Source organism: Sceloporus occidentalis, unplaced genomic scaffold (genome assembly GCF_023333645.1).
Source record: "Sceloporus occidentalis isolate IW3139 unplaced genomic scaffold, rSceOcc1.0.p SCAF_5, whole genome shotgun sequence".
Lineage (NCBI taxonomy): Eukaryota > Metazoa > Chordata > Lepidosauria > Squamata > Phrynosomatidae > Sceloporus > Sceloporus occidentalis.
In genome coordinates this window covers 170,677,399-170,690,232 of record NW_028316985.1, presented here as the reverse complement: position 1 = coordinate 170,690,232, position 12,834 = coordinate 170,677,399, and the positions used below count along the sequence as shown (strand labels likewise).

At 40.6% G+C, this 12,834-nt stretch overlaps 1 protein-coding gene across 2 annotated transcripts in view; it reads left to right on the top strand.

Annotated features, from left to right (window-relative positions):
- Positions 1 to 12,834, top strand: part of GRID2 (glutamate ionotropic receptor delta type subunit 2) — a 1,094,955-nt gene that overhangs the window by 228,265 nt on the left and 853,856 nt on the right. The window lies entirely within an intron of this gene.

The following is a 12,834-nucleotide window of genomic DNA, read 5'->3' as shown; positions in this document are numbered from 1 at the left end:
TTCAGGCCTTTATCATATTTTTGTTGGTGTAATAAAGGATAGCAGTATTATCTATGTATAAATCAGTCCTTCTTATACATGGATTTCTTATACATGGATTCAAGCATCCATGGTTTGAAAATGTTCCAAAAAAGTATAAATTTCAAATATCAAACCTTGATTTTCCATTTTTTATAAGGGACACCATTTTGCTATGTCATTTTATTTAATGGGACTTGAGCATCCATGGATTTTGTTATCCACGGGGGATCTTGGAACCAAACCTCAGCGTATAACAAGGGTCCACTGTATTATCTGTGTATATTTGTGTTGGACATATTTTGAAAATCTAAATTAAAGACAGCAAGATCTAACCTTCAAATTTATGGAATCATTCCAAGTAACCTGGAGGTGTTGTTACTCTCCACAGATGCCAGTTGTAGATTTTCACTAGTATGGGGTAGTAAATATGCATCTTTCAGCAAATACCCCCAATTTTAAAAGAGCAACAGGAGTGCTAATACCACTATGTGAGATCCACCTGGAGTTTCATGTGGAGATATATATTCAAATAAACACAAGCAATTGCAAAGAAAGACTTTACCATATGTCCTTTTAAGTGGAGTAGATCTCAAAAGTGGTAAGATGAAGGGCCAAGAATAAGTATAGACTTGATGTGGCAGTTGCTGTAAATCTTATGCATAAATCTTTTTAATTTGTTCTTCAGAGTTTACAACCTTGCAATACTTATACTACCAACAAAATTCACTGAGTGACCTTTTCCCAGATGTGGTAATATGAAAATGGATCAGACTTAATTGCCAAGTAGATCTTGTTAAATTGATTCAGATTTATGATCAGGTCTTGAGGTAAAGAAAAAAAATCATTTGTGCATGCTTATCTGGATTAAAATGACCTACCAACAGTCATCATAGGTTACTACTGTGGTTATAATGTAAGCCTTTCAGACTGAGAGACATCTGGCTAACCCAAGCGTAGGTTAAACAGGTCTGACTGTATTTTAAATTTTTATGTGGCTAAAATAGCAACAGAGAATTATGTAATCTTTCTCCTTTCCTCTCTCATGGAGTAAGCAGAGTTCATATTATGATGAAACAGGTCTTCATTTGTTTATTCTAAATAATGCAGTCTGTTGGTTTAATGAAAGTGGAGAGATGGAGGTGTATACATAAACATTTAGCTAAATCATTGTCTGTGTTGTTTTTGAATGCCTAAAACCCCAGAAATGTTCTCAGTGTTTTAATCACAGCCTCACTTTTCTAACAGCATATATGTGAGCACTCCACTTGAAGCAACTACGGCATATTATAGATTAACATTTAATTCTCAAACATATGATTTGGAAGTAATCATGATAGAATTAACAATAGAAATAGTAATACTGGCTCATTAAGCTGAGGAATTGTCACAGGGAACTGTTTGATCTCATTCCCTCTTGCCATCTTGTAAAATACTGACAAACTGAAATCCAGTATTTTTAAAGTAATGATAGTAAAATTTTGTATGGACTTGAGTAATATATTTACAGCTTTCAAAAACACACATTTCTAATATAGGTAGATAGATAGAGATATAGTTTTCTGTTTGCACTGCAGAACACTTGAGAGCAGTTAATGCTTTGCTTAGCCAACATGCTAGGAATTCTACTGAAAATGCAGCCCGCAGCCACTACACTTCCTATACTGCATCCTCTACCTATCCTACAATTGTTCCAATATGGCAGAGAGAATCTCAGTTAATTTTATGTTGTTCTACTTTTAATCTGCTTTTAAAATGTCCCAGTTTCTCTCTCTTCCTCTCAGTTTCCTCTTTTGTCCTCAACATACATCAATTATGACAGCCTGAGGTCAAAATGCAAAAGGAAAGAGTTGGAATCTTGTCTTTCCCAGAAGGTTCAGGCAAAAGCAAACTATTGCAGTGTCTAAGAGCCACTACAGTAGGCTACAACTCATGTCAGTTTGAACCAACATAGCCAATGGTGAGGGATTATGAGAGTTGTAAAAGTGGTTTGCATTCAATTAACTACGCAGTTGAGAGAGGAGAGAAAGGAAGTAGAACCTTGCCACTCCCAGTGGGCCCAAGCAAAGGCAATATGCTGTAGCCTCTCCTAGCTTGTGTGTTCATTAATAACTTTTGCCTTTGTTACCCCACTCTGATGTTGCTTGGCCACATGTATCACAGTTTTCGTCTGCAAAATTCTGAAAGGTATATTCTTTGCTGTTGGATCACAAGCAATCACCAAGGTCCTGTGCTGGTCTCTGGCACTTGGGACAAGTTTAAATGTTTAAAAACAGTGCAAAAATAAATCAATAAACAAAAACTTCCCAAACAACTTCATATGTCATGAAGACAAAAGATAACACTCTCCCAGTTCCTCCTATACAAACACATATCCAGAATAAATTGTTATTTACTGTCTCTCATCCACCCAACATCACTGCATCCTTTTTAAAAATATGTTGCCCTTAGAAGCATTTCATAACAAGTAAAGGTGTGGGATGCAGTGGCTCAAGTGGTTAAGAAGCTGACTTTGTTAATTGCAAGATCAGCAGGTTGGCAGTTTGAGACCTGGATACTGCATGATGGGGGTGAGCTCCTGTTACTAGTCCGAGCTTCTGCCAACCTAGCAGTTCAAAAGCACACAAATGCAAGTAGATAAATAGGTACCACTTCTCAGCGGGAAGGTAACAGTGTTCGATGCAGTCATGCTGGCCACATGACCTCCAGAGCAGTCCTTAGACAACGCTGGCTCTTTGGCTTAAAAACGGAGATGAGCACTGCCCCCTACAGTCAGTTATGTCTAGACCTTCATGTCAAGGGAACACCTTTACCTTTTTACCCTTAATAGGTGTTACCATTTTGGGTTACTTGCAAGCTTTGGGCTGCACCAATATAAACAGTATTAGGTGTACTGAAGGGGGATAATGAGAGTTATAGTTCAACACATCTGAAGGCCATTGGTTTTTGTCTCTAGAGTTAGCTAGTGTGAAAGCAGAAGAAAGTATGTAGAAAAAACTGTAAAGGATTCTCCTAAAGATTAACTTTTCCTGCCCATACAATTCAGCCTCTGTCCCAGGTTTGCCCTCTCATATTAATGTAGCATTAATAATCTTCACAAACTATTTCCTGTGCCACCTGAAAGCTGCTTTAATTTAATCATAGTACTAGTTGGTCCTGCCCATGAGTATAGCTGTCTTGTTCATAGCATGTTAGCCCCAGCAATAGATGGGGTTTGACAGGCTTGTGCAAAGAACATCAAGTAAACTGATGTTTAACAACCTGGTGTATTCTCACTGTGTTAGTAGAAACAGCTCACGAAGAAACATGTTGGAGAAAAATAAAGAAAAGGATTTTTTTCAACTCCCATGGAATATGAATTTTCTCAACTCACGTTTAGCCAAATTCCAAGTTGCATAAAAAAATTCCTAAGAGTTTATCTGATGTATTTTGTCCCAAATGTCTTTCCTTATAGAACTCAACATGCATCTCCCAAGCTGACCTTTCATTCAGGTTTGGATGATCTGCTAGGGAGTCCTGGGAATTGTAGTTTAATGTCTCACAAAGCTATAGTTCCCAGAATTCCCTAGCATTGAGCCAGGGCAGGTAAAGTGGTGTTAAACTGGATTATTTCTGCAGTGTGGAATGGACCTCTCTGTCTTTAATTCTCTGTTGTTCCTCTTTTTCATCCGCTTTTAAAGTGTCCCAGTTTCTCTTTCTTCCTCCCACTGTCTTCATTTGTCCTCAGCTTAACTCAGTGGTGACAAACTGAGGTCAAAGTCAAAAAGTAGTTTGCACTCTGTTACTTCAACAAGATCTGATCCCGGCCTTCTTTCTTTCAGCAAAATGGACCTCCTTTTCTTCAGCAAAAAAGTGTTTTAAGTCATCTGAATGAAAAGCTCAAACCAACACATTTTGCTGCCTGTGGGAAATGACAAAGTGATGTCAACCCCCCATTTTGTGTACAAAAGCCAATGTGGATTGGCAGCTGAATTTTACTTCTACAATGAGAGGAGAGCATTTTCCACTGCATCAAAGGGCAGCTGGCAAGGTTGGAAAATTGCCTCATGTAGACAACTATCTTGTTAATGATTTGCTGTTACTCCATAGCATTTACTGCCCGTGATAGCAGCTTCATCCTGCCTAAGCAGAGGGCCAGCCTTGCAACAGGTCACATTGTTTGTCCTCTGATGGACCATCTTTTCCCTCATTCAAAAATTCTGATTGCACATTTCTCTGAGCTGGAATGTGTGATCTTTCAAGTGAAAACACTGCTGCTTGCTCTTGTTTCATATGAAGGAGTTACCTGAAAAGTCCTTTGGTTTAAATTAGGTTAATTATATTAAAATGAGATGAACAATTAGTTCTTTCATTCTTGTAACTGAAGGCTACTAGTTAAGATATCTTAAGTGTGCACCTGAGAATGTCAACGGTAATTGCAACAAGCATGCTGGCTGTATCCTCCATTTAGATAGTAATGAATTAGCTAGAGAACCTGTACTACTCTTCCTGCACTAGAAAAAAAATCATTGTCCAAGTTTGTGTTAGAGGTCTGGTGAAGAGGTTTTAGATTACACTTTTTCTTTTGTGTAGTCTGAATGAACAGCCATCCCAATATGTGTATATTTTGCCTGCAGCTTCCTTAGATTCAACCCTGTTCTTTCACAGTGCATGGGGGGGCCCTTATATTTTTGGTGTGGGGGGTGGGGGATGCAGTTTTATAAGTGTAGACAATGGCTTCTTTCTTTGGAGAATTGTTTTTGTATGGACTCTCTTTCTTTCGAAGTTTTTTAAACAGTGGTTGGAAGGTGGCTCCCCAGGAATACTTTAGTTGTGGATTCCTGAACAACACATGGTTGATGGCCTTTTCAGTCCCTTCCAACTCTGTGGCTTTGTGGAATTAAACAGGTCATCCAATTTGATCATGGAAACTTGCAATGAGATATATAACGGGAAAAATAAGTCTTTTTTCTGCTGAGGGATATATATTGAGATTTTCTTAGTGAATATAGAATGTTTTATGGAATGAAGTTTAAAACAAAAGATTAAGGAAGGAAAGAAGGTATTCTGAGTTTGGTGTGTTCCCGACGGGCCCTATTGGGTGCTGTCGTTACATGCGAGGGGTGGCACTTCCTGATGTGCCTTGCCCCTCGCACGTAACGACGGCATCAAAATGGCGGCGCCCTATACAGATGGGCACCACCATTTTGACATGACGGACGCCTAGCGTCAGCACGTCTCGGTGCCCTTGTGATGCTGCAAGGGCACCATTGGCGCCTTGCGACATTACAATGGCGCCGCAAGAAGAACCCACTTTTTGTGGGCTCTTCTTGCTGTGTGAGGGAACCATGCAGTTTGTCTGCTGCAGTTCCTTCGCGCAAACACGGGAGCCCATGTCTCCTGTGTGAGCATCAAGTGGAAAATGTTAGTTCAGAAATGAATAATCCAGGTGAAGATTCAGTATTAGAGGTTCTGTAAGCAGAGCTTTTCAATGTGAAATTCATGATGAGTTTTGTAACAGCAAAATGTGACCTGGATGGTGATAATTTGATTAAAAATGATCTGTCATTGCTAGAAGGGCCTTGGGTATGCTAACCAGTCAAAGAAAAAATGGATGGAAATGAAACTATAGGGTGTACAGCATCATTCCTGCCTCTATTGAGAGGACAAAGTCATGGTATCTTTTGACATTTTGTTTCATAGAAAGCAAACCTCCTAGGGGCAGGATGTAATTATGTTAGGACATACAGACCTAAAAGATGAAAAATGCAATCCTTGTGCTGAAGTCAAGGGTTGAACATCAAGAAGAAACTCTCCTAGGACATGACCACATAGCCCAAAATAGCCACAAAAAACTATAGTTTTATGATTATTTTTCAAACAAATATCTGGCAGTAATATATGCAATACAGTGTCTGCCATTGTTTTATATTGGTTATGTTGCTTAATTTCCCATTGTTCTACCATTAAAAACAAATCTCCAATTGCCATTTGATTCGCAGGTAAAAAGCAGATTTTGTTATGCTCTTTGCATTTTGCCAAATCAAGAATGCTCACAAAGACAAAACAGATCAAAACAACATGGCATATCCAGTGGGCCTTGAGGGTTGGGTTTTCCTTCCAAAGTAACCCATAAATTGCTCAAATCCACAGATGCTTTACAAACAGCTTTTAATGCAACCCTACTGGGCAATTAAACAGAACAAAATGACACAACAGCAAATACTACACAATATATAATAACTAGTGCTGTTGTATATTAGAGCTTTAACAGATAATATATCTGTTGGGGGGGGGGGGGAACCAATCCTAACTGATTTCAGAAGATAAGTCGAGCCGTTGCCCAGTTAATATTTAGATCAGGGGATCCCAGGGATCCCCAGGTAAAACTCAGAAATAATCCTATGTGAAACCCTGGAGAGCCACTGACAGATAGAGCTGATAATACTACTCTAGAGGGACTAACAATACCAGCCAGTATAAAACAGTTTCCTGCTTGACATGTACCAATTAATCCTCACTGAGTACCAATGTGTGCTGTTCTCTAAGTTGTTTAATTCATAATAAGCAAAGATTCAATGAAGTCTATTTTCCAATCTCATTCTTAGCAATAGAACATATAATATATATCCAAAGGAAGATCTCCCTCTGGAGTGAGGCAACTAGGCAACACACCACAGAGAGAGTAGCTGTCACCACATTGCAGGAGTGGGAGATGAATGAAAACTGGCCTGGACAAGGAAGAAAATGTGACCAGAGCAGAATTGTCAACTAAGTGGGAAATGATGCACAGCTATAGCTTTTATTGTACTGAAAAGAAATAGAATATCCAAGGCCTTGGCCCTCACCATCTTCCATTATATGAACAAAAACATTATTTTGCCCTCCATCACTTTCTTCCATTAATGCCCTTTGGGTTCCCAGAACACTTCACCAAAGGATTCCCCAGCCTGCTAAAATGGTATTGCAATGCAAAATAATTAAAAGGTGAAAATGAAGATACATTTTTTTTGGGGGGGGGGGGGAGGCAAAGGATATAATATGAGTTCAGTTTATTAAACTATGTCATTGGAAACACATTGGATAGAGTGTTATTTTCTGTGTAATAACTAATGCTTCAAGACAGTGTTTCACAACAAGACAGTTACAGGATCTACCACAGATTTTTTTAAAAAAGAGAGACTGGTACCTAAAATATTCCCAAGGAATCAAATCATGTACTCTGTTGGCTCCAAGCTAAGAAAAACCCTGTCTCACACACACACACACACACACACACACACACCAATGTACACACATGCCCTTAGTTGTTTCAACTTATCTTCTCACTCTTTTTTGTCCATCATTTTGCTTTGTCCCTCTAGAATGGTCTTTCACTTCCTGACACTCTCCAGATAAATTGTGCTACAGATCCCAAAACTCTTAACTATTGGCCCAACTTTTTGAGGCTGATAAAGCTTGAAGTCCAAAATGCCTGGCAGGTGACAGGTTAGAGATGGTTGTTTTTTAGACTAGGCTAAGGCAAGCAGAGATGCCTGATCTGCTCTTTCTTATCATGCTTCCTGTGATTGCCTTTACTTGGAATGAGAACATGAACAACCGGTGGCAGCAAAATGAAGATGGTGCAGGATATGAGGTTCCTGGGAATTTTCACTTTAACCACATGAAACTATGTACATGTAAATACATTTAGGCTGTGTGTGTGAGACATTGTAATTCTAAGATACTGAAGGGGTGCAATTATGATTTATGAGTAACAGCAGTACAAAAAACATTACTAAGGATTCTGTATGGTGTGGTATGGGAGGAGGTCAGTGGTGACACCATGAGTTACTGCACTGAGGAATGCCAACCCTAATGACTACGCTACTAATTCCTTAGATGGGCAGAGCTTTGTTCAGATATTTTATTGAAAACTGGATATCTTAAAGTGTGTATGGGGCAGGGAGATGCATGCAAGGAACTGCTTACAGAGACTTTTCTTTCCAATATCTACACATGAAACTTAAAGGTATGGAGATGATTTCTAAGTGTTTTGGGGCTGAATGGACTTAGAGGCTTCCATGTCTTCAGGAATCTGTCTTCAGGAATTATGTTATTGTCAACACAGAAAGGTCTGAAGGGGAGCCTGTATGTTCTATGTGTAGGATATTGGCATCTGGGCTTACATGCATGTGCATACGGCATCACATAGTCATTGGCTCAGAATTTACTAAGGATTATCAGAAAGAGATGAGGCTTTTAGCAAGCTTTTCCTCAAAATGCCATTGTGGGATTTTGCTCAAAACCATCACATATATTTTTGGAGACTAAAATGGCAGTCACAGGAAGCAAAATAAAAGTTTATTACTTTTGTATTCTCACCAGTCACAAAAGGATAATGTTTTTACATTTTACTGTTATTTAACTCCAAACCTTATAGCTGTTTTCTCCCCTTTGAGTGAGGATTATTGTTCCATGCAGCTGGTGAAGTGGGCTGGAATCCATGAAGACCTATGCCACTGTAACTGTAGTAGGCTTTAAGATGCTGCAAAACTCTGTTGTGTTTTGTTACAAACATTGAGAATTCTAATTTTGTTCTTTAACATTTATTCTGGTGTTTTATTGATCAAAACGTTCTCCTAATTTTTCTGCCCCCTACATGTACTCCCTGAGTTATGTACACAGAGTTTTCATGTTTGTTAGAGACAGAAACGAATAGAGCAAATGGAGAAAGGATGTTGGGAAGAGCATATGGAATCTAATCCAATGTTGAGCACTCACTGCAATTGGTCATTGATTTGTGTAATTGTGTCCCCAACCTTCTGTCAGTGGAAGAAGATGAATCATTTTTGCATGTCTGCTATATTCAGGGAAACAGTACCACTTAGTTTGCCTTGAGAACAGAGCCTATTCAAATAAATAAAGATCCATTTGTCAGCTTTCCGGGTTAGAATGGGCATATTTTGTAGTTGGATTATCTGAAGTGAGTTCATTTTCTTTTCATTTATTTGTACGTGTTGGGCTTTAGCAGTATCTAATCTTTAACCAATGACCAACAATGTAAGATAGTTGGCAATGTAGGAATGGGTGGTTCTAAATGATTAGTTGATCAGACAGCAGGGAAACAGATGGTCAACTTGATTTTCTGTCCTTATTGAATTTAGTTCCTTCTCTCATCTCTCCCTTATGGTTCTAGGGGATGGATACATATGATGAAGTCTATAAAATCAGTACATGACTCATTTCCACTGGATTAGCATCTTCTGTCAATTGGATTCTGATGAAGTGGGAAAGATTGACCTGAATGATTCAAACTTACTGAGTTTAACATGGTTCCAAGTCTTATCTCTACAGCCAGCATGACATAGTGGTTTGAGAGTTGGACTATGACCTAGGAGACCAGGGTTGAATTCCCAGCTTGGCTGCAAAACCCACTGGGTGACTTTCAGCAAGTCACATGCTCTCAGCCTCAGAGAAAGGCAATAGCAAACTTCTTCTGAACAAATCTTGCCAAGAAAACCCCATGATAGGTTCACCTTAGGGCAGCGGTTCCCAACCTTTGTTGGGCTGTGACTCCCATTGCGGGCGAAAGTCCCGCCCGCGACCTCCCTCATTGGTTGGGAGGCCAGGTAGGGGCGGGACTTTTGACTGCCTATAAGCTCCAGGGGCCTTGGTGGCTGGAAGTCCCACCCCTACCTGTCCTCCCAACCAAACAGGGAGGCCACCGGCCAAGAAGGGGCGGGACTTCCAGCCACAAAGGCCACTGGAGCTTGCAGCCCTGTCTTTGTCCCCTTCTACCCACGGGTGCCTGGCACCCATGGGAAGAAGCAGAGAAGGAGGTGGCAGCCCCGTCCCTTTCCCCTTCTCCTCACAGGTGCCTTCGATGGCACCCACGGGGAGAAGGGAAGAGGAGGAGGCGGCCCCGGCCCTTTCCCCTTCCCCTCGTGGGTGCCTTCGATAGCACCCGCGGGGAGAAGAGAGGAGGAGGCGGCGGCCCCGGCCCTTTCCCCTTCCCCTCACGGGTGCCTTCGATGGCACCCGCAGGGAAAAAGGGAGGAGGGGGAGGCAGGGGGAATCCCAACCTGGCAACCCCCAAGAAAGGGTTGAGCGACCCCCAAAGGGAGTGACTTGAAAGCACACAACAACAGTCTTACCTCTGTACTCCTTTAGATGCGTTCCATGTGATATTATCCCTTTTACCAGGGAACCTTTGGGATTAGTGAATTTCACATCCTGTTCTGTGCATAGCACACACACACACACACACACACACACACGTGTTGTTATCACTAACTGTTTTTTCTCCCTTTTTCAGAATAGATTGATTCATCATTTCTTGTTGTCATGTTTGGTTTTGAAGCTGGAATCCAACAACATTTGATGTTGTATTACTTTGGGATCATGGTTATAATCCAAGGATGTGTAGACACCTGTCTTCTCTTGTAAATCCAAGGATGTGTAGACACCTGTCTTCTCTTGTAATGGTACTTGACACACTTGCTATGCCTGTGACTGATAACAGAATGGATAGTGCAACCTTTTTTCTGTTTTGTGTGACTTTGCTGTCCTCAGTTATGGCAGTTGCTCCCTGTGAGTTACACATGTTCCGCCTCCCTTCAAGTCAGTTTAGGCCCAAATTCTGGCAATTTCTCTTTTGCTCTCATTTAATTGCAGCCATTGTAGCAGAACGTGAGATGAGAGTTATCAGTCTGGCTCTTTTACACAGCCACTGGGCAGGCACAAAGTGGCAAGGCATTGGGAAATAACCTTGTGGCTTTCCCTGCAGGCAAATAGGAAAAGAACCTAATCTCAGACAGCCTTTTTTCCTGCTTTTTTGTTCATCTGTTTGTTTTCACCTCAGGCCTGTTTGTTTTAAAAAATGGGGAAAAAGTGGCAAAGAAGACAACAAAGCTCCCTCTGGCACTTCACTGATTTGTTTTGAATCTTCATTGCTGGGAGTACATGAATTATGAAGGCCCTTCCTATTTTTGCTGGGATTTACCTGCCTTTATTTAACATTTCACACAAGTTGAGAAAAGGCCGGTCCTGCCATTAGGTATAGTAGAGCACATCATGGGGAACTACAATAACATCACTCACTTTCAGTGGCAGCTCTCATGTCAGGGTGGGTGGGATTTACTCTGAACGTTTAAGCAGCTATCCAAAATGCTGATCCTACCTTGGGGATAGGGTTAAGCATCTTGGTTAGTTTCTTTAAATGTGAAGGAAAATCCAGAATGGAACCACTGGCCCACTGAAACGGAAGCCATTAGTTGCCACTATAGGTGTCAGTTTCAGATTCAATCAAAGGATTAATAAAAGGATACATAATGACTGTCATATCTGTAAGACCGGTACCCACTGTTTCACTTACCCACATTATAAAAAAAATGTTATCTCAATGCATTTTCTAGGTCCTTCATCATAATTCTGTGGTATGAGTCTGGTGGAAATTGACCATGGTGCCTCAGTGGAGGACCTAGAAATGCCTAGAAATGTAGGAGCCTCTAGTGCAACTCAATGGTCACCTTTCTTCCACCTCAACATTAGGAGGAACTTCTTGACAGTGAGAGCTGTTCGACAGTGGAACACACTTCCTCGGAGTGTGGTGGAGTCTCCTTCCTTGGAGGTCATTAAACAGAGGCTGGATGGCAATCTGTCAGGGGTGCTTTGATTGTGATTTTCTGCATGGCAGGGGTTTGGGCTAGATGGCCCTTGTGGTCTCTTCTAACTCTATGAATCTATTATTCTGTGATTCTCCAGACATCATTCATGTCAGTGACGTTTGCTATTATCTGTAGTTTCACATTTCCACAGTAAATCTGGGACTGTATTCCCCATAGATATGGGGTTGTACTGTATTCTGAGGAAGCAGGTTTTGTTTGTAGCACTTTTAATTAATAGATTTCTGTCATAGCAGAGGTGACTTTCCCAGTTCCCCTGCCACAGTACCTTTGCTGCAGCCACAACCCCATCATGGAGAGATGGGTTCAGCACCATGGAGACCTCCTTTAATTTTGTGTTAAAATGTAAAATGGATAACAACCAGCTGTTTTGGAATGTACCAGTCACCATTGTCTACCCAACAGCCATTTCTGTTGGCAGACTGAACTGCAGCGTCCTATTTGGTTCCTCTATATAAGGATTAATTTATATAAGTGGGGGCCCCTTCAGCCCCCTTAGGCAGCCCCTTGCATCCTTGTTAGGGAAGGGAAAAGGTGTTGCTCACCTGCTGGTGTTTTAGTCCTGGGGAAACCTGGAACTTGCTCCTGCTAGTAACTAGATCTCCTCCTCCACAGGAAACAGAAGGAATGAAGAATTTAAATATGCTGCTTGACAGTCACTGACTTACTTTTTGCTTTAAGCTACACCTTAACACTTTTACTTACAACTCTCACAAAATAACGAAAGCTTTGTCTCAATCCGGGAAATTTCAATTATCAAAATCTTACAGCTGTACACTCTGTTATGGCTATTTGGTTGAGTCCTCTGTTGTTAATCCCTGAGATCCATATTAACAAGGGCTTTCAGCTACTTCAAAAACAAGTCTATTTTGCAGTAATGGCTGCACTTCAGGTCACATTGCAAAGAGCAAACATATTGTTTTAAAAAAAGAGCATTTATTTTTGTATGAAAGTAAAGGAGTGAAATCCAAAGTAAGATTTTTTTTAAAAGGACAAAACTCTCCATTTGAACATGAAATATAAGGGATTTTTTGGCTTTTGAGTAGTTTCTTGCTCCTTTAAATACAGGATTTATGCAAGGGTAATGTGGCTTCCAGCTTAGTAACTCAGTGTCAGTTAATAGGAAGGCTTTGTCAGTGGAATTAAAAGTAGGATGGAGGAAGGGACAAGG